Source organism: Oncorhynchus mykiss, chromosome 21 (assembly GCF_057628025.1).
Source record: "Oncorhynchus mykiss isolate SJ-2025 chromosome 21, ASM5762802v1, whole genome shotgun sequence".
NCBI lineage: Eukaryota > Metazoa > Chordata > Actinopteri > Salmoniformes > Salmonidae > Oncorhynchus > Oncorhynchus mykiss.
In genome coordinates, this window is record NC_143042.1 from 31,297,491 (window position 1) to 31,322,319 (window position 24,829).

General features: G+C 48.2%; 1 pseudogene across 1 annotated transcript in view; it reads right to left on the reverse strand.

Moving 5' to 3' along the window:
- LOC149973044 (NLR family CARD domain-containing protein 3-like) overlaps nucleotides 1-24,829 on the reverse strand; it is a 572,339-nt pseudogene that overhangs the window by 45,907 nt on the left and 501,603 nt on the right. The gene's annotated exons all lie outside the window — the stretch shown is intronic.

Here is a 24,829-nt window from a genome sequence, read left to right on the forward strand (position 1 = left end):
TCCACATGGTCTGATAAACACTCCTAACAACCCCACCACTAGGAGGTGTCCACATGGTCTGATAAACACTCCTAACAACCCCACCACTAGGAGGTGTCCACATGGTCTGATAAACACTCCTAACAACCCCACCACTAGGAGGTGTCCAGATGGTCTGATGAACACTCCTAACTACCCCACAACTAGGAGGTGTCCACATGGTCTGATAAACCCCCCTAAAAACCCCACCACTAGGAGGTGTCCACATGGTCTTATAAACACTCCTAACAACCTCAACACTAGGAGGTGTCCACATGGTCTGATTAACACTCCTAACAACCTCAACACTAGGAGGTGTCCACATGGTCTGATAAATACTCCTAACAACCCCACCACTAGGAGGTGTCCACATGGTCTGATAAACACTCCTAACAACCCCACCACTAGGAGGTGTCCACATGGTCTGATAAACACTCCTCAAAACCCCACTAGGAGGTGTCCACATGGTCTGATAAACACTCCTAACAACCCCACCACTAGGAGGTGTCCACATGGTCTGATGAACACTCCTAACTACCCCATCACTAGGAGGTGTCCACATGGTCTGATAAACACCCCTAACAACCCCACCACTAGGAGGTGTCCACATGGTCTGATAAACACTCGTAACAACCCCACCACTAGGAGGTGTCCACATGGTACTGATAAACACTCCTAACAACCCCACCACTAGGATGTGTCCACATGGTCTGATTAAAACTCCTAATGATCCGACCACTAGGAGGTGTCCACATGGTCTGATAAACACTCCTAACAACCCCACCACTAGGAGGTGTCCACATGGTCTGATAAACACTCCTCAAAACCCCACTAGGAGGTGTCCACATGGTCTGATAAACACTCCTAACAACCCCACCACTAGGAGGTGTCCACATGGTATTATGAACACTCATAACTACCCCACCACTAGGAGGTGTCCACATGGTCTGATAAACACCCCTAACAACCCCACCACTAGGAGGTGTCCACATGGTCTGATAAACACTCGTAACAACCCCACCACTAGGAGGTGTCCACATGGTCTGATAAACACTCCTAACAACCCCACCACTAGGATGTGTCCACATGGTCTGATTAAAACTCCTAATGATCCGACCACTAGGAGGTGTCCACATGGTCTGATAAACACTCCTAACAACCAGACCACTAGGAGGTCTGATAAACACTCATAACAACCCCACCACTAGGAGGTGTCCACATGGTCTGATTAAAAATCCTAATGATCCGACCACTAGGAGGTGTCTACATGGTCTGATAAACACTCCTAACAACCCCACCATTAGGAGGTGTCCAAATGGTCTGATAAACACTCCTAACAACCAGACTACTAGGAGGTGTCCACATGGTCTGATTAACACTCCTAACAACCCCAACACTAGGAGGTGTCCACATGGTCTGATAAACACTCGTAACAACCCCACCACTAGGAGGTGTCCACATGGTCTGATAAACACTCCTAACAACCAGACCACTAGGAGGTGTCCACATGGTCTGATAAACACTCCTAACAACCCCACCAGTAGGAGGTGTCCACATGGTCTGATAAACACTCCTAACAACCAGACCACTAGGAGGTCTGATAAACACTCCTAACAACCCCACCACTAGGAGGTGTCCACATGGTCTGATTAAAACTCCTAATGATCCGACCACTAGGAGGTGTCCACATGGTCTGATAAACACTCCTAACAACCAGACCACTAGGAGGTCTGATAAACACTCATAACAACCCCACCACTAGGAGGTGTCCACATGGTCTGATTCAAAATCCTAATGATCTGACCACTAGTAGGGGTCCACATGGTCTGATTAACACTCCTAACTACCCCACCACTAGGAGGTGTCCACATGGTCTGATAAACACTCGTAACAACCCCACCACTAGGAGGTGTCCACATGGTCTGATAAACACTCCTAACAACCCCACCACTAGGATGTGTCCACATGGTCTGATTAAAACTCCTAATGATCCGACCACTAGGAGGTGTCCACATGGTCTGATAAACACCCCTAACAACCCCACCACTAGGAGGTGTCCAAATGGTCTGATAAACACTCGTAACAACCCCACCACTAGGAGGTGTCCACATGGTCTGATAAACACTCCTAACAACCCCACCACTAGGATGTGTCCACATGGTCTGATTAAAACTCCTAATGATCCGACCACTAGGAGGTGTCCACATGGTCTGATAAACACTCCTAACAACCAGACGACTAGGAGGTCTGATAAACACTCATAACAACCCCACCACTAGGAGGTGTCCACATGGTCTGATTAAAAATCCTAATGATCCGACCACTAGGAGGTGTCTACATGGTCTGATAAACACTCCTAACAACCCCACCATTAGGAGGTGTCCAAATGGTCTGATAAACACTCCTAACAACCAGACTACTAGGAGGTGTCCACATGGTCTGATTAACACTCCTAACAACCCCAACACTAGGAGGTGTCCACATGGTCTGATAAACACTCGTAACAACCCCACCACTAGGAGGTGTCCACATGGTCTGATAAACACTCCTAACAACCAGACCACTAGGAGGTGTCCACATGGTCTGATAAACACTCCTAACAACCCCACCAGTAGGAGGTGTCCACATGGTCTGATAAACACTCCTAACAACCAGACCACTAGGAGGTCTGATAAACACTCCTAACAACCCCACCACTAGGAGGTGTCCACATGGTCTGATTAAAACTCCTAATGATTCGACCACTAGGAGGTGTCCACATGGTCTGATAAACACTCCTAACAACCAGACCACTAGGAGGTCTGATAAACACTCCTAACAACCCCACCACTAGGAGGTGTCCACATGGTCTGATAAACACTCCTAACAACCCCACCAGTAGGAGGTGTCCACATGGTCTGATAAACACTCCTAACAACCAGACCACTAGGACGTCTGATAAACACTCCTAACAACCCCACCACTAGGAGGTGTCCACATGGTCTGATTCAAAATCCTAATGATCCGACCACTAGGAGGTGTCCACATGGTCTGATTAACACTCCTAACTACCCCACCACTAGGAGGTGTCCACATGGTCTGATAAACACTCGTAACAACCCCACCACTAGGAGGTGTCCACATGGTCTGATAAACACGCCTAACAACCCCACCACTAGGATGTGTCCACATGGTCTGATTAAAACTCCTAATTATCCGACCACTAGGAGGTGTCCACATGGTCTGATAAACACTCCTAACAACCAGACCACTAGGAGGTCTGATAAACACTCATAACAACCCCACCACTAGGAGGTGTCCACATGGTCTGATTAAAAATCCTAATGATCCGACCACTTGGAGGTGTCTACATGGTCTGATAAACACTCCTAACAACCCCACCATTAGGAGGTGTCCAAATGGTCTGATAAACACTCCTAACAACCAGACTACTAGGAGGTGTCCACATGGTCTGATTAACACTCCTAACAACCCCAACACTAGGAGGTGTCCACATGGTCTGATAAACACTCGTAACAACCCCACCACTAGGAGGTGTCCACATGGTCTGATAAACACTCCTAACAACCCCACCACTAGGAGGTGTCCACATGGTCTGATAAACACTCCTAACAACCCCACCACTAGGAGGTGTCCACATGGTCTGATAAACACTCCAAACAACCAGACCACTAGGAGGTCTGATAAACACTCCTAACAACCCCACCACTAGGAGGTGTCCACATGGTCTGATTAAAACTCCTAATGATCCGACCACTAGGAGGTGTCCACATGGTCTGATTAACACTCCTAACAACCCCACCACTATGAGGTGTCCACATGGTCTGATAAACACTCGTAACAACCCCACCACTAGGAGGTGTCCACATTGTCTGATAAACACTCCTAACAACCAGACCACTAGGAGGTGTCCACATGGTCTGATAAACACTCCTAACAACCCCACCACTAGGAGGTGTCCACATGGTCTGATAAACACTCCTAACAACCCCACCACTAGGAGGTGTCCACATGGTCTGATTAAAAACTCCTAACAACCAGACCACTAGGAGGTCTGATAAACACTCCTTACAACCCCACCACTAGGAGGTGTCCACATGGTCTGATAAACACTCCTAACAACCCCGCCACTAGGAGGTGTCCACATGGTCTGATTAACACTCCTAACAACCCCACCACTAGGAGGTGTCCACATGGTCTGATAAACACTCGTAACAACCCCACCACTAGGAGGTGTCCACATGGTCTGATAAACACTCCTAACAACCCCACCACTAGGATGTGTCCACATGGTCTGATTAAAACTCCTAATGATCCGACCACTAGGAGGTGTCCACATGGTCTGATAAACACTCCTAACAACCCCACCACTAGGAGGTGTCCACATGGTCTGATAAACACTCCTCAAAACCCCACTAGGAGGTGTCCACATGGTCTGATAAACACTCCTAACAACCCCACCACTAGGAGGTGTCCACATGGTCTGATGCACACTCCTAACTACCCCACCACTAGGAGGTGTCCACATGGTCTGATAAACACCCCTAACAACCCCACCACTAGGAGGTGTCCACATGGTCTGATAAACACTCGTAACAACCCCACCACTAGGAGGTGTCCACATGGTCTGATAAACACTCCTAACAACCCCACCACTAGGATGTGTCCACATGGTCTGATTAAAACTCCTAATGATCCGACCACTAGGAGGTGTCCACATGGTCTGATAAACACTCCTAACAACCAGACCACTAGGAGGTCTGATAAACACTCATAACAACCCCACCACTAGGAGGTGTCCACATGGTCTGATTAAAAGTCCTAATGATCCGACCACTAGGAGGTGTCTACATGGTCTGATAAACACTCCTAACAACCCCACCATTAGGAGGTGTCCAAATGGTCTGATAAACACTCCTAACAACCAGACTACTAGGAGGTGTCCACATGGTCTGATTAACACTCCTAACAACCCCAACACTAGGAGGTGTCCACATGGTCTGATAAACACTCGTAACAACCCCAACACTAGGAGGTGTCCACATGGTCTGATAAACACTCCTAACAACCAGACCACTAGGAGGTGTCCACATGGTCTGATAAACACTCCTAACAACCCCACCAGTAGGAGGTGTCCACATGGTCTGATAAACACTCCTAACAACCAGACCACTAGGAGGTCTGATAAACACTCCTAACAACCCCACCACTAGGAGGTGTCCACATGGTCTGATTAAAACTCCTAATGATCCGACCACTAGGAGGTGTCCACATGGTCTGATAAACACTCCTAACAACCAGACCACTAGGAGGTCTGATAAACACTCATAACAACCCCACCACTAGGAGGTGTCCACATGGTCTGATTCAAAATCCTAATGATCCGACCACTAGGAGGTGTCCACATGGTCTGATTAACACACCTAACTACCCCACCACTAGGAGGTGTCCACATGGTCTGATAAACACTCGTAACAACCCCACCACTAGGAGGTGTCCACATGGTCTGATAAACACGCCTAACAACCCCACCACTAGGATGTGTCCACATGGTCTGATTAAAACTCCTAATTATCCGACCACTAGGAGGTGTCCACATGGTCTGATAAACACTCCTAACAACCAGACCACTAGGAGGTCTGATAAACACTCATAACAACCCCACCACTAGGAGGTGTCCACATGGTCTGATTAAAAATCCTAATGATCCGACCACTAGGAGGTGTCTACATGGTCTGATAAACACTCCTAACAACCCCACCATTAGGAGGTGTCCAAATGGTCTGATAAACACTCCTAACAACCAGACTACTAGGAGGTGTCCACATGGTCTGATTAACACTCCTAACAACCCCAACACTAGGAGGTGTCCACATGGTCTGATAAACACTCGTAACAACCCCACCACTAGGAGGTGTCCACATGGTCTGATAAACACTCCTAACAACCCCACCACTAGGAGGTGTCCACATGGTCTGATAAACACTCCTAACAACCCCACCACTAGGAGGTGTCCACATGGTCTGATAAACACTCCTAACAACCAGACCACTAGGAGGTCTGATAAACACTCCTAACAACCCCACCACTAGGAGGTGTCCACATGGTCTGATTAAAACTCCTAATGATCCGACCACTAGGAGGTGTCCACATGGTCTGATTAACACTCCTAACAACCCCACCACTATGAGGTGTCCACATGGTCTGATAAACACTCGTAACAACCCCACCACTAGGAGGTGTCCACATTGTCTGATAAACACTCCTAACAACCAGACCACTAGGAGGTGTCCACATGGTCTGATAAACACTCCTAACAACCCCACCACTAGGAGGTGTCCACATGGTCTGATAAACACTCCTAACAACCCCACCACTAGGAGGTGTCCACATGGTCTGATTAAAAACTCCTAACAACCAGACCACTAGGAGGTCTGATAAACACTCCTTACAACCCCACCACTAGGAGGTGTCCACATGGTCTGATAAACACTCCTAACAACCCCGCCACTAGGAGGTGTCCACATGGTCTGATTAACACTCCTAACAACCCCACCACTAGGAGGTGTCCACATGGTCTGATAAACACTCCTAACTACCCCACCAATAGGAGGTGTCCACATGGTCTGATGAACACCCCTAACAACCCCACCACTAGGAGGTGTCCACATGGTCTGATAAACACTCCTAACTACCCCACCACTAGGAGGTGTCCAAATGGTCTGATAAACACTCCTAACAAACCCACCACTAGGAGTTGTCCACATGGTCTGATTAACACTCCTAACAACCCCACCACTAGGAGGTGTCCACATGGTCTAATAAACACTCCTAACAACCCCACCACTAGGAGGTGTCCACATGGTCTGATTTAAACTCCTAATGATCCGACCACTAGGAGGTGTCTACATGGTCTGATAAACACTCCTAACAACCCCACCATTAGGAGGTGTCCAAATGGTCTGATAAACACTCCTAACAACCAGACTACTAGGAGGTGTCCACATGGTCTGATTAACACTCCTAACAACCCCAACACTAGGAGGTGTCCACATGGTCTGATAAACACTCGTAACAACCCCACCACTAGGAGGTGTCCACATGGTCTGATAAACACTCCTAACAACCCCACCACTAGGAGGTGTCCACATGGTCTGATAAACACTCCTAACAACCCCACCACTAGGAGGTGTCCACATGGTCTGATAAACACTCCTAACAACCAGACCACTAGGAGGTCTGATAAACACTCCTAACAACCCCACCACTAGGAGGTGTCCACATGGTCTGATTAAAACTCCTAATGATCCGACCACTAGGAGGTGTCCACATGGTCTGATTAACACTCCTAACAACCCCACCACTATGAGGTGTCCACATGGTCTGATAAACACTCGTAACAACCCCACCACTAGGAGGTGTCCACATTGTCTGATAAACACTCCTAACAACCAGACCACTAGGAGGTGTCCACATGGTCTGATAAACACTCCTAACAACCCCACCACTAGGAGGTGTCCACATGGTCTGATAAACACTCCTAACAACCCCACCACTAGGAGGTGTCCACATGGTCTGATTAAAAACTCCTAACAACCAGACCACTAGGAGGTCTGATAAACACTCCTTACAACCCCACCACTAGGAGGTGTCCACATGGTCTGATAAACACTCCTAACAACCCCGCCACTAGGAGGTGTCCACATGGTCTGATTAACACTCCTAACAACCCCACCACTAGGAGGTGTCCACATGGTCTGATAAACACTCCTAACTACCCCACCAATAGGAGGTGTCCACATGGTCTGATGAACACCCCTAACAACCCCACCACTAGGAGGTGTCCACATGGTCTGATAAACACTCCTAACTACCCCACCACTAGGAGGTGTCCAAATGGTCTGATAAACACTCCTAACAAACCCACCACTAGGAGTTGTCCACATGGTCTGATTAACACTCCTAACAACCCCACCACTAGGAGGTGTCCACATGGTCTAATAAACACTCCTAACAACCCCACCACTAGGAGGTGTCCACATGGTCTGAATAAAACTCCTAATGATCCGACCACTAGGAGGTGTCCACATGGTCTGATTAACACTCCTAACAACCAGACCACTAGGAGGTATCCAAATGGTCTGATAAACACTCCTAACAACCAGACCACTAGAAGGAGTCCACATGGTCTGAATAACACTCCTAACAACCCCACCACTAGGAGGTGTCCACATGGTCTGATAAACACTCCTAACAACCCCACCACTAGGAGGTGTCCACATGGTCTGATAAACACTCCTAACAACCCCACAACTAGGAGGTGTCCACATGGTCTGATAAACACTCCTAACAACCCCACCACTAGGAGGTGTCCAGATGGTCTGATGAACACTCCTAACTACCCCACAACTAGGAGGTGTCCACATGGTCTGATAAACCCCCCTAACAACCCCACCACTAGGAGGTGTCAACATGGTCTGATAAACACTCCTAACAACCCCACCACTAGGAGGTGTCCACATGGTCTTATAAACACTCCTAACAACCTCAACACTAGGAGGTGTCCACATGGTCTGATTAACACTCCCAACAACCCCACCACTAGGAGGTGTCCACATGGTCTGATAAATACTCCTAACAACCCCACCACTAGGAGGTGTCCACATGGTCTGATAAACACTCCTAACAACCCCACCACTAGGAGGTGTCCACATGGTCTGATAAACACTCCTCAAAACCCCACTAGGAGGTGTCCACATGGTCTGATAAACACTCCTAACAACCCCACCACTAGGAGGTGTCCACATGGTCTGATGAACACTCCTAACTACCCCACCACTAGGAGGTGTCCACATGGTCTGATAAACACCCCTAACAACCCCACCACTAGGAGGTGTCCACATGGTCTGATAAACACTCGTAACAACCCCACCACTAGGAGGTGTCCACATGGTCTGATAAACACTCCTAACAACCCCACCACTAGGATGTGTCCACATGGTCTGATTAAAACTCCTAATGATCCGACCACTAGGAGGTGTCCACATGGTCTGATAAACACTCCTAACAACCAGACCACTAGGAGGTCTGATAAACACTCATAACAACCCCACCACTAGGAGGTGTCCACATGGTCTGATTAAAAATCCTAATGATCCGACCACTAGGAGGTGTCTACATGGTCTGATAAACACTCCTAACAACCCCACCATTAGGAGGTGTCCAAATGGTCTGATAAACACTCCTAACAACCAGACTACTAGGAGGTGTCCACATGGTCTGATTAACACTCCTAACAACCCCAACACTAGGAGGTGTCCACATGGTCTGATAAACACTCGTAACAACCCCACCACTAGGAGGTGTCCACATGGTCTGATAAACACTCCTAACAACCCCACCACTAGGAGGTGTCCACATGGTCTGATAAACACTCCTAACAACCCCACCACTAGGAGGTGTCCACATGGTCTGATAAACACTCCTAACAACCAGACCACTAGGAGGTCTGATAAACACTCCTAACAACCCCACCACTAGGAGGTGTCCACATGGTCTGATTAAAACTCCTAATGATCCGACCACTAGGAGGTGTCCACATGGTCTGATTAACACTCCTAACAACCCCACCACTATGAGGTGTCCACATGGTCTGATAAACACTCGTAACAACCCCACCACTAGGAGGTGTCCACATTGTCTGATAAACACTCCTAACAACCAGACCACTAGGAGGTGTCCACATGGTCTGATAAACACTCCTAACAACCCCACCACTAGGAGGTGTCCACATGGTCTGATAAACACTCCTAACAACCCCACCACTAGGAGGTGTCCACATGGTCTGATTAAAAACTCCTAACAACCAGACCACTAGGAGGTCTGATAAACACTCCTTACAACCCCACCAAGAGGAGGTGTCCACATGGTCTGATAAACACTCCTAACAACCCCACCACTAGGAGGTGTCCACATGGTCTGATAAATACTCCTAACAACCCCACCACTAGGAGGTGTCCACATGGTCTGATAAACACTCCTAACAACCCCACCACTAGGAGGTGTCCACATGGTCTGATAAACACTCCTCAAAACCCCACTAGGAGGTGTCCACATGGTCTGATAAACACTCCTAACAACCCCACCACTAGGAGGTGTCCACATGGTCTGATGAACACTCCTAACTACCCCACCACTAGGAGGTGTCCACATGGTCTGATAAACACCCCTAACAACCCCACCACTAGGAGGTGTCCACATGGTCTGATAAACACTCGTAACAACCCCACCACTAGGAGGTGTCCACATGGTCTGATAAACACTCCTAACAACCCCACCACTAGGATGTGTCCACATGGTCTGATTAAAACTCCTAATGATCCGACCACTAGGAGGTGTCCACATGGTCTGATAAACACTCCTAACAACCAGACCACTAGGAGGTCTGATAAACACTCATAACAACCCCACCACTAGGAGGTGTCCACATGGTCTGATTAAAAATCCTAATGATCCGACCACTAGGAGGTGTCTACATGGTCTGATAAACACTCCTAACAACCCCACCATTAGGAGGTGTCCAAATGGTCTGATAAACACTCCTAACAACCAGACTACTAGGAGGTGTCCAAATGGTCTGATTAACACTCCTAACAACCCCAACACTAGGAGGTGTCCACATGGTCTGATAAACACTCGTAACAACCCCACCACTAGGAGGTGTCCACATGGTCTGATAAACACTCCTAACAACCCCACCACTAGGAGGTGTCCACATGGTCTGATAAACACTCCTAACAACCCCACCACTAGGAGGTGTCCACATGGTCTGATAAACACTCCTAACAACCAGACCACTAGGAGGTCTGATAAACACTCCTAACAACCCCACCACTAGGAGGTGTCCACATGGTCTGATTAAAACTCCTAATGATCCGACCACTAGGAGGTGTCCACATGGTCTGATTAACACTCCTAACAACCCCACCACTATGAGGTGTCCACATGGTCTGATAAACACTCGTAACAACCCCACCACTAGGAGGTGTCCACATTGTCTGATAAACACTCCTAACAACCAGACCACTAGGAGGTGTCCACATGGTCTGATAAACACTCCTAACAACCCCACCACTAGGAGGTGTCCACATGGTCTGATAAACACTCCTAACAACCCCACCACTAGGAGGTGTCCACATGGTCTGATTAAAAACTCCTAACAACCAGACCACTAGGAGGTCTGATAAACACTCCTTACAACCCCACCAAGAGGAGGTGTCCACATGGTCTGATAAACACTCCTAACAACCCCGCCACTAGGAGGTGTCCACATGGTCTGATTAACACTCCTAACAACCCCACCACTAGGAGGTGTCCACATGGTCTGATAAACACTCCTAACTACCCCACCACTAGGAGGTGTCCACATGGTCTGATGAACACCCCTAACAACCCCACCACTAGGAGGTGTCCACATGGTCTGATAAACACTCCTAACTACCCCACCACTAGGAGGTGTCCAAATGGTCTGATAAACACTCCTAACAAACCCACCACTAGGAGTTGTCCACATGGTCTGATTAACACTCCTAACAACCCCACCACTAGGAGGTGTCCACATGGTCTAATAAACACTCCTAACATCCCCACCACTAGGAGGTGTCCACATGGTCTGAATAAAACTCCTAATGATCCGACCACTAGGAGGTGTCCACATGGTCTGATTAACACTCCTAACAACCAGACCACTAGGAGGTGTCCACATGGTCTGATAAACACTCCTAACAACCAGACCACTAGAAGGAGTCCACATGGTCTGAATAACACTCCTAACAACCCCACCACTAGGAGGTGTCCACATGGTCTGATAAACACTCCTAACAACCCCACCACTAGGAGGTGTCCACATGGTCTGATAAACACTCCTAACAACCCCACAACTAGGAGGTGTCCACATGGTCTGATAAACACTCCTAACAACCCCACCACTAGGAGGTGTCCAGATGGTCTGATGAACACTCCTAACTACCCCACAACTAGGAGGTGTCCACATGGTCTGATAAACCCCCCTAACAACCCCACCACTAGGAGGTGTCCACATGGTCTGATAAACACTCCTAACAACCCCACCACTAGGAGGTGTCCACATGGTCTTATAAACACTCCTAACAACCTCAACACTAGGAGGTGTCCACATGGTCTGATTAACACTCCTAACAACCCCACCACTAGGAGGTGTCCACATGGTCTGATAAATACTCCTAACAACCCCACCACTAGGAGGTGTCCACATGGTCTGATAAACACTCCTAACAACCCCACCACTAGGAGGTGTCCACATGGTCTGATAAACACTCCTCAAAACCCCACTAGGAGGTGTCCACATGGTCTGATAAACACTCCTAACAACCCCACCACTAGGAGGTGTCCACATGGTCTGATGAACACTCCTAACTACCCCACCACTAGGAGGTGTCCACATGGTCTGATAAACACCCCTAACAACCCCACCACTAGGAGGTGTCCACATGGTCTGATAAACACTCGTAACAACCCCACCACTAGGAGGTGTCCACATGGTCTGATAAACACTCCTAACAACCCCACCACTAGGATGTGTCCACATGGTCTGATTAAAACTCCTAATGATCCGACCACTAGGAGGTGTCCACATGGTCTGATAAACACTCCTAACAACCAGACCACTAGGAGGTCTGATAAACACTCATAACAACCCCACCACTAGGAGGTGTCCACATGGTCTGATTAAAAATCCTAATGGTCCGACCACTAGGAGGTGTCTACATGGTCTGATAAACACTCCTAACAACCCCACCATTAGGAGGTGTCCAAATGGTCTGATAAACACTCCTAACAACCAGACTACTAGGAGTTGTCCACATGGTCTGATTAACACTCCTAACAACCCCAACACTAGGAGGTGTCCACATGGTCTGATAAACACTCGTAACAACCCCACCACTAGGAGGTGTCCACATGGTCTGATAAACACTCCTAACAACCAAACCACTAGGAGGTGTCCACATGGTCTGATAAACACTCCTAACAACCCCACCAGTAGGAGGTGTCCACATGGTCTGATAAACACTCCTAAAACCCAGACCACTAGGAGGTCTGATAAACACTCCTTACAACCCCACCACTAGGAGGTGTCCACATGGTCTGATTAAAACTCCTAATGATCCGACCACTAGGAGGTGTCCACATGGTCTGATTAACACTCCTAACAACCCCACCACTATGAGGTGTCCACATGGTCTGAAAAACACTCGTAACAACCCCACCACTAGGAGGTGTCCACATGGTCTGATAAACACTCCTAACAACCAGACCACTAGGAGGTGTCCACATGGTCTGATAAACACTCCTAACAACCCCACCACTAGGAGGTGTCCACATGGTCTGATAAACACTCCTAATAACCCCACCACTAGGATGTGTCCACATGGTCTGATAAAAACTCCTAACAACCAGACCACTAGGAGGTCTGATAAACACTCCTAACAACCCCACCACTAGGAGGTGTCCACATGGTCTGATAAACACTCCTAACAACCCCACCACTAGGAGGTGTCCACATGGTCTGATTAACACTCCTAACAACCCCACCACAAGGAGGTGTCCACATGGTCTGATAAACACTCCTAACAACCCCACCACAAGGAGGTGTCCACATGGTCTGATAAACACTCCTAACAACCCCACCACTAGGAGGTGTCCACATGGTCTGATTAAAACTCCTAATGATCTGACCACTAGGAGGTGTCCACATGGTCTGATAAACACTCCTAACAACCAGACCACTAGGAGGTCTGATGAACACTCCTAACTACCCCACCACTAGGAGGTGTCCACATGGTCTGATAAACACTCCTAACAACCCCACCACTAGGAGGTGTCCACATGGTCTGATTAAAAATCCTAATGATCCGACCACTAGGAGGTGTCTACATGGTCTGATAAACACTCCTAACAACCCCACCATTAGGAGGTGTCCAAATGGTCTGATAAACACTCCTAACAACCAGACTACTAGGAGGTGTCCACATGGTCTGATTAACACTCCTAACAACCCCAACACTAGGAGGTGTCCACATGGTCTGATTAACACTCGTAACAACCCCACCACTAGGAGGTGTCCACATGGTCTGATAAACACTCCTAACAACCCCACCACTAGGAGGTGTCCACATGGTCTGATAAACACTCCAAACAACCAGACCACTAGGAGGTCTGATAAACACTCCTAACAACCCCACCACTAGGAGGTGTCCACATGGTCTGATTAAAACTCCTAATGATCCGACCACTAGGAGGTGTCCACATGGTCTGATTAACACTCCTAACAACCCCACCACTATGAGGTGTCCACATGGTCTGATAAACACTCGTAACAACCCCACCACTAGGAGGTGTCCACATGGTCTGATAAACACTCCTAACAACCAGACTACTAGGAGGTGTCCACATGGTCTGATAAACACTCCTAACAACCCCACCACTAGGAGGTGTCCACATGGTCTGATAAACACTCCTAACAACCCCACCACTAGGAGGTGTCCACATGGTCTGATAAACACTCCTAACAACCAGACCACTAGGAGGTCTGATAAACACTCCTAACAACCCCACCACTAGGAGGTGTCCACATGGTCTGATTAAAACTCCTAATGATCCGACCACTAGGAGGTGTCCACATGGTCTGATTAACACTCCTAACAACCCCACCACTAGGAGGTGTCCACATGGTCTGATTAAAAATCCTAATGATCCGACCACTAGGAGGTGTCTACATGGTCTGATAAACACTCCTAACAACCCCACCATTAGGAGGTGTCCAAATGGTCTGATAAACACTCCTAACAACCAGACTACTAGGAGGTGTCCACATGGTCTGATTAACACTCCTAACAACCCCAACACTAGGAGGTGTCCACATGGTCTGATAAACACTCGTAACAACCCCACCACTAGGAGGTGTCCACATGGTCTGATAAACACTCCTAACAACCCCACCACTAGGAGGTGTCCACATGGTCTGATAAAAACTCCTAACAACCAGACCACTAGTAGGTCTGATAAACACTCCTAACAACCCCACCACTAGGAGGTGTCCACATGGTCTGATAAACACTCCTAACAACCCCACCACTAGGAGGTGTCCACATGGTCTGATTAACACTCCTAACAACCCCACCACAAGGAGGTGTCCACATGGTCTGATAAACACTCCTAACAACCCCACCACTAGGAGGTGTCCACATGGTCTGATTAAAACTCCTAATGATCTGACCACTAGGAGGTGTCCACATGGTCTGATAAACACTCCTAACAACCAGACCACTAGGAGGTCTGATGAACACTCCTAACTACCCCACCACTAGGAGGTGTCCACATGGTCTTATAAACACTCCTAACAACCCCACCACTAGGAGGTGTCCACATGGTCTGATTAAAAATCCTAATGATCCGACCACTAGGAGGTGTCTACATGGTCTGATAAACACTCCTAACAACCCCACCATTAGGAGGTGTCCAAATGGTCTGATAAACACTCCTAACAACCAGACTACTAGGAGGTGTCCACATGGTCTGATTAACACTCCTAACAACCCCAACACTAGGAGGTGTCCACATGGTCTGATAAACACTCGTAACAACCCCACCACTAGGAGGTGTCCACATGGTCTGATAAACACTCCTAACAACCCCACCACTAGGAGGTGTCCACATGGTCTGATAAACACTCCTAACAACCAGACCACTAGGAGGTCTGATAAACACTCCTAACAACCCCACCACTAGGAGGTGTCCACATGGTCTGATTAAAACTCCTAATGATCCGACCACTAGGAGGTGTCCACATGGTCTGATTAACACTCCTAACAACCCCACCACTATGAGGTGTCCACATGGTCTGATAAACACTCGTAACAACCCCACCACTAGGAGGTGTCCACATGGTCTGATAAACACTCCTAACAACCAGACCACTAGGAGGTGTCCACATGGTCTGATTAAAAACTCCTAACAACCAGACCACTAGGAGGTCTGATAAACACTCCTTACAACCCCACCACTAGGAGGTGTCCACATGGTCTGATAAACACTCCTAACAACCCCACCACTAGGAGGTGTCCACATGGTCTGATTAACACTCCAAACAACCCCACCACTAGGAGGTGTCCACATGGTCTGATAAACACTCCTAACTACCCCACCACTAGGAGGTGTCCAAATGGTCTGATAAACACTCCTAACAACCCCACCACTAGGAGTTGTCCACATGGTCTGATTAACAATCCTAACAACCCCACCACTAGGAGGTGTCCACATGGTCTGATAAACACTCCTAACAACCCCACCACTAGGAGGTGTCCACATGGTCTGATTAAAACTCCTAATGATCCGACCACTAGGAGGTGTCCACATGGTCTGATAAACACTCCTAACAACCAGACCACTAGGAGGTCTGATAAACACTCATAACAACCCCACCACTAGGAGGTGTCCACATGGTCTGATTAAAAATCCTAATGATCCCACCACTAGGAGGTGTCCACATGGTCTGATAAACACTCCTAACAACCAGACCACTAGGAGATGTCCACATGGTCTGATTAACACTCCTAACAACCAGACCACTAGGAGGTGTCCACATGGTCTGATTAACACTCCTAACTACCCCACCACTAGGAGGTGTCCACATGGTCTGATAAACACTCCTAACAACCCCACCACTAGGAGGTGTCCACATGGTCTGATGAACACTCCTAACTACCCCACCACTAGGAGGTGTCCACATGGTCTGATAAACACCCCTAACAACCCCACCACTAGGAGGTGTCCACATGGTCTGATAAACACTCCTAACAACCACACCACTAGGAGGTGTCCACATGGTCTGATAAACACTCCTAACAACCCCACCACTAGGATGTGTCCACATGGTCTGATTATAACTCCTAATGATCCGACCACTAGGAGGTGTCCACATGGTCTGATAAACACTCCTAACAACCAGACCACTAGGAGGTCTGATAAACACTCATAACAACCCCACCACTAGGAGGTGTCCACATGGTCTGATTAAAAATCCTAACAACCAGACCACTAGGAGGTGTCCACATGGTCTGATAAACACTCCTAACAACCCCACCACTAGGAGGTGTCCACATGGTCTGATAAACACTCCTAACAACCAGACCACTAGGAGGTCTGATAAACACTCCTAACAACCCCACCACTAGGAGGTGTCCACATGGTCTGATTAAAACTCCTAATGATCCGACCACTAGGAGGTGTCCACATGGTCTGATTAACACTCCTAACAACCCCACCACTATGAGGTGTCCACATGGTCTGAAAAACACTCGTAACAACCCCACCACTAGGAGGTGTCCACATGGTCTGATAAACACTCCTAACAACCAGACCACTAGGAGGTGTCCACATGGTCTGATAAACACTCCTAACAACCCCACCACTAGGAGGTGTCCACATGGTCTGATAAACACTCCTAATAACCCCACCACTAGGAGGTGTCCACATGGTCTGATAAAAACTCCTAACAACCAGACCACTAGGAGGTCTGATAAACACTCCTAACAACCCCACCACTAGGAGGTGTCCACATGGTCTGATTAAAAACTCCTAACAACCAGACCACTAGGAGGTCTGATAAACACTCCTTACAACCCCACCACTAGGAGGTGTCCACATGGTCTGATAAACACTCCTAACAACCCCACCACTAGGAGGTGTCCACATGGTCTGATTAACACTCCTAACAACCCCACCACTAGGAGGTGTCCACATGGTCTGATAAACACTCCAAACTACCCCACCACTAGGAGGTGTCCACATGGTCTGATGAACACCCCTAACAACCCCACCACTAGGAGGTGTCCACATGGTCTGATAAACACTCCTAACTACCCCACCACTAGGAGGTGTCCAAATGGTCTGATAAACACTCCTAACAACCCCACCACTAGGAGTTGTCCACATGGTCTGATTAACACTCCTAACAACCCCACCACTAGGAGGTGTCCACATGGTCTGATAAACACTCCTAACAACCCCACCACTAGGAGGTGTCCACATGGTCTGATTAAAACTCCTAATGATCCGACCACTAGGAGGTGTCCACATGGTCTGATAAACACTCCTAACAACCAGACCACTAGGAGGTCTGATAAACACTCATAACAACCCCACCACTAGGAGGTGTCCACATGGTCTGATTAAAAATCCTAATGATCCCACCACTAGGAGGTGTCCACATGGTCTGATAAACACTCCTAACAACCAGACCACTAGGAGCTGTCCACATGGTCTGATTAACACTCCTAACAACCAGACCACTAGGAGGTGTCCACATGGTCTGATTAACACTCCTAACTACCCCACCACTAGGAGGTGTCCACATGGTCTGATAAACACTCCTAACAACCCACCACTAGGAGGTGTCCACATGGTCTGATAAACACTCCTAACAACCAGACCACTAGGAGCTGTCCACATGGTCTGATTAACACTCCTAACAACCAGACCACTAGAAGGAGTCCACATGGTCTGAATAACACTCCTAACAACCCCACCACTAGGAGGTGTCCACATGGTCTGATAAACACTCCTAACAACCCCACCACTAGGAGGTGTCCACATGGTCTGATAAACACTCCTAACAACCCCACCACTAGGAGGTGTCCACATGGTCTGATAAACACTCCTAACAACCCCACCACTAGGAGGTGTCCACATGGTCTTATAAACACTCCTAACAACCTCAACACTAGGAGGTGTCCACATGGTCTGATTAACACTCCTAACAACCCCACCACTAGGAGGTGTCCACATGGTCTGATAAATACTCCTAACAACCCCACCACTAGGAGGTGTCCACATGGTCTGATAAACACTCCTAACAACCCCACCACTAGGAGGTGTCCACATGGTCTGATAAACACTCCTAACAACCAGACCACTAGGAGGTCTGATAAACACTCCTAACAACCCCACCACTAGGAGGTGTCCACATGGTCTGATTAAAAACTCCTAACAACCAGACCACTAGGAGGTCTGATAAACACTCCTTACAACCCCACCACTAGGAGGTGTCCACATGGTCTGATAAACACTCCTAACAACCCCACCACTAGGAGGTGTCCACATGGTCTGATTAACACTCCTAACAACCCCACCACTAGGAGGTGTCCACATGGTCTGATAAACACTCCCAACTACCCCACCACTAGGAGGTGTCCACATGGTCTGATGAACACCCCTAACAACCCCACCACTAGGAGGTGTCCACATGGTCTGATAAACACTCCTAACTACCCCACCACTAGGAGGTGTCCAAATGGTCTGATAAACACTCCTAACAACCCCACCACTAGGAGTTGTCCACATGGTCTGATTAACACTCCTAACAACCCCACCACTAGGAGGTGTCCACATGGTCTGATAAACACTCCTAACAACCCCACCACTAGGAGGTGTCCACATGGTCTGATTAAAACTCCTAATGATCCGACCACTAGGAGGTGTCCACATGGTCTGATAAACACTCCTAACAACCAGACCACTAGGAGGTCTGATAAACACTCATAACAACCCCACCACTAGGAGGTGTCCACATGGTCTGATTAAAAATCCTAATGATCCCACCACTAGGAGGTGTCCACATGGTCTGATAAACACTCCTAACAACCAGACCACTAGGAGCTGTCCACATGGTCTGATTAACACTCCTAACAACCAGACCACTAGGAGGTGTCCACATTGTCTGACTAACACTCCTAACTACCCCACCACTAGGAGGTGTCCACATGGTCTGATAAACACTCCTAACAACGCACCACTAGGAGGTGTCCACATGGTCTGATAAACACTCCTAACAACCAGACCACTAGGAGCTGTCCACATGGTCTGATTAACACTCCTAACAACCAGACCACTAGAAGGAGTCCACATGGTCTGAATAACACTCCTAACAACCCCACCACTAGGAGGTGTCCACATGGTCTGATAAACACTCCTAACAACCCCACCACTAGGAGGTGTCCACATGGTCTGATAAACACTCCTAACAACCCCACCACTAGGAGGTGTCCACATGGTCTGATAAACACTCCTAACAACCCCACCACTAGGAGGTGTCCACATGGTCTTATAAACACTCCTAACAACCTCAACACTAGGAGGTGTCCACATGGTCTGATTAACACTCCTAACAACCCCACCACTAGGAGGTGTCCACATGGTCTGATAAATACTCCTAACAACCCCACCACTAGGAGGTGTCCACATGGTCTGATAAACACTCCTAACAACCCCACCACTAGGAGGTGTCCACATGGTCTGATAAACACTCCTCAAAACCCCACTAGGAGGTGTCCACATGGTCTGATAAACACTCCTAACAACCCCACCACTAGGAGGTGTCCACATGGTCTGATGAACACTCCTAACTACCCCACCACTAGGAGGTGTCCACATGGTCTGATAAACACCCCTAACAACCCCACCACTAGGAGGTGTCCACATGGTCTGATAAACACTCGTAACAACCCCACCACTAGGAGGTGTCCACATGGTCTGATAAACACTCCTAACAACCCCACCACTAGGATGTGTCCACATGGTCTGATTAAAACTCCTAATGATCCGACCACTAGGAGGTGTCCACATGGTCTGATAAACACTCCTAACAACCAGACCACTAGGAGGTCTGATAAACACTCATAACAACCCCACCACTAGGAGGTGTCCACATGGTCTGATTAAAAATCCTAATGATCCGACCACTAGGAGGTGTCTACATGGTCTGATAAACACTCCTAACAACCCCACCATTAGGAGGTGTCCAAATGGTCTGATAAACACTCCTAACAACCAGACTACTAGGAGGTGTCCACATGGTCTGATTAACACTCCTAACAACCCCAACACTAGGAGGTGTCCACATGGTCTGATAAACACTCCTAACAACCAGACCACTAGGAGGTCTGATAAACACTCATAACAACCCCACCACTAGGAGGTGTCCACATGGTCTGATTAAAAATCCTAATGATCCGACCACTAGGAGGTGTCTACATGGTCTGATAAACACTCCTAACAACCCCACCATTAGGAGGTGTCCAAATGGTCTGATAAACACTCCTAACAACCAGACTACTAGGAGGTGTCCACATGGTCTGATTAACACTCCTAACAACCCCAACACTAGGAGGTGTCCACATGGTCTGATAAACACTCGTAACAACCCCACCACTAGGAGGTGTCCACATGGTCTGATAAACACTCCTAACAACCAGACCACTAGGAGGTCTGATAAACACTCCTAACAACCCCACCACTAGGAGGTGTCCACAAGGTCTGATTAAAACTCCTAATGATCCGACCACTAGGAGGTGTCCACATGGTCTGATTAACACTCCTAACAACCCCACCACTATGAGGTGTCCACATGGTCTGATAAACACTCGTAACAACCCCACCACTAGGAGGTGTCCACATGGTCTGATAAACACTCCTAACAACCAGACCACTAGGAGGTGTCCACATGGTCTGATAAACACTCCTAACAACCCCACCACTAGGAGGTGTCCACATGGTCTGATAAACACTCCTAACAACCCCACCACTAGGAGGTGTCCACATGGTCTGATTAACACTCCTAACAACCCCACCACTAGGAGGTGTCCACATGGTCTGATAAACACTCCTAACAACCCCACCACTAGGAGGTGTCCACATGGTCTGATTAACACTCCTAACAACCCCACCACTAGGAGGTGTCCACATGGTCTGATAAACACTCCTAACTACCCCACCACTAGGAGGTGTCCACATGGTCTGATGAACACCCATAACAACCCCACCAGTAGGAGGTGTCCACATGGTCTGATAAACACTCCTAACTACCCCACCACTAGGTGTCCAAATGGTCTGATAAACACTCCTAACAACCCCACCACTAGGAGTTGTCCACATGGTCTGATTAACACTCCTAACAACCCCACCACTAGGAGGTGTCCACATGGTCTGATAAACACTCCTAACAACCCCACCACTAGGAGGTGTCCACATGGTCTGATTAAAACTCCTAATGATCCGACCACTAGGAGGTGTCCACATGGTCTGATAAACACTCCTAACAACCAGACCACAAGGAGGTCTGATAAACAATCATAACAACCCCACCACTAGGAGGTGTCCACATGGTCTGATTAAAAATCCTAATGATCCCACCACTAGGAGGTGTCCACATGGTCTGATAAACACTCCTAACAACCAGACCACTAGGAGCTGTCCACATGGTCTGATTAACACTCCTAACAACCAGACCACTAGGAGGTGTCCACATGGTCTGATTAACACTCCTAACTACCCCACCACTAGGAGGTGTCCACATGGTCTGATAAACACTCCTAACAACCCACCACTAGGAGGTGTCCACATGGTCTGATAAACACTCCTAACAACCAGACCACTAGGAGCTGTCCACATGGTCTGATTAACACTCCTAACAACCAGACCACTAGGAGGTGTCCACATGGTCTGATAAACACTCCTAACAACCAGACCACTAGAAGGAGTCCACATGGTCTGAATAACACTCCTAACAACCCCACCACTAGGAGGTGTCCACATGGTCTGATAAACACTCCTAACAACCCCACCACTAGGAGGTGTCCAGATGGTCTGATGAACACTCCTAACTACCCCACAACTAGGAGGTGTCCACATGGTCTGATAAACCCCCCTAACAACCCCACCACTAGGAGGTGTCCACATGGTCTGATAAACACTCCTAACAACCCCACCACTAGGAGGTGTCCACATGGTCTTATAAACACTCCTAACAACCTCAACACTAGGAGGTGTCCACATGGTCTGATTAACACTCCTAACAACCCCACCACTAGGAGGTGTCCACATGGTCTGATAAATACCCCTAACAACCCCACCACTAGGAGGTGTCCACATGGTCTGATAAACACTCCTCAAAACCCCACTAGGAGGTGTCCACATGGTCTGATTAACACTCCTAACAACCCCACCACTAGTAGGTGTCCACATGGTCTGATGAACACTCCTAACTACCCCACCACTAGGAGGTGTCCACATGGTCTGATTAACACCCCTAACAACCCCACCACTAGGAGGTGTCCACATGGTCTGATAAACACTCGTAACAACCCCACCACTAGGAGGTGTCCACATGGTCTGATAAACACTCCTAACAACCCCACCACTAGGATGTGTCCACATGGTCTGATTAAAACTCCTAATGATCCGACCACTAGGAGGTGTCCACATGGTCTGATAAACACTCCTAACAACCAGACCACTAGGAGGTCTGATAAACACTCATAACAACCCCACCACTAGGAGGTGTCCACATGGTCTGATTAAAAATCCTAATGATCCGACCACTAGGAGGTGTCTACATGGTCTGATAAACACTCCTAACAACCCCACCATTAGGAGGTGTCCAAATGGTCTGATAAACACTCCTAACAACCAGACTACTAGGAGGTGTCCACATGGTCTGATTAACACTCCTAACAACCCCAACACTAGGAGGTGTCCACATGGTCTGATAAACACTCGTAACAACCCCACCACTAGGAGGTGTCCACATGGTCTGATAAACACTCCTAACAACCAGACCACTAGGAGGTGTCCACATGGTCTGATAAACACTCCTAACAACCCCACCACTAGGAGGTGTCCACATGGTCTGATAAACACTCCTAACAACCAGACCACTAGGAGGTCTGATAAACACTCCTAACAACCCCACCACTAGGAGGTGTCCACATGGTCTGAGTAAACTCCTAATGATCCGACCACTAGGAGGTGTCCACATGGTCTGATTAACACTCCTAACAACCCCACCACTATGAGGTGTCCACATGGTCTGAAAAACACTCGTAACAACCCCACCACTAGGAGGTGTCCACATGGTCTGATAAACACTCCTAACAACCAGACCACTAGGAGGTGTCCACATGGTCTGATAAACACTCCTAACAACCCCACCACTAGGAGGTGTCCACATGGTCTGATAAACACTCCTAATAACCCCACCACTAGGAGGTGTCCACATGGTCTGATAAAAACTCCTAACAACCAGACCACTAGGAGGTCTGATAAACACTCCTAACAACCCCACCACTAGGAGGTGTCCACATGGTCTGATAAACACTCCTAACAACCCCACCACTAGGAGGTGTCCACATGGTCTGATTAACACTCCTAACAACCCCACCACTAGGAGGTGTCCACATGGTCTGATAAACACTCCTAACAACCCCACCACTAGGAGGTGTCCACATGGTCTGATTAAAACTCCTAATGATCTGACCACTAGGAGGTGTCCACATGGTCTGATAAACACTCCTAACAACCAGACCACTAGGAGGTCTGATGAACACTCCTAACTACCCCACCACTAGGAGGTGTCCACATGGTCTGATAAACACTCCTAACAACCCCACCACTAGGAGGTGTCCACATGGTCTGATTAAAACTCCTAATGATCCGACCACTAGGAGGTGTCCACATGGTCTGATAAACACTCCTAACAACCAGACCACTAGGAGGTCTGATGAACACTCTTAACTACCCCACCACTAGGAGGTGTCCACATGGTCTGATAAACACTCCTAACAACCCACCACTAGGAGGTGTCCACATGGTCTGATAAACACTCCTAACAACCAGACCACTAGGAGCTGTCCACATGGTCTGATTAACACTCCTAACAACC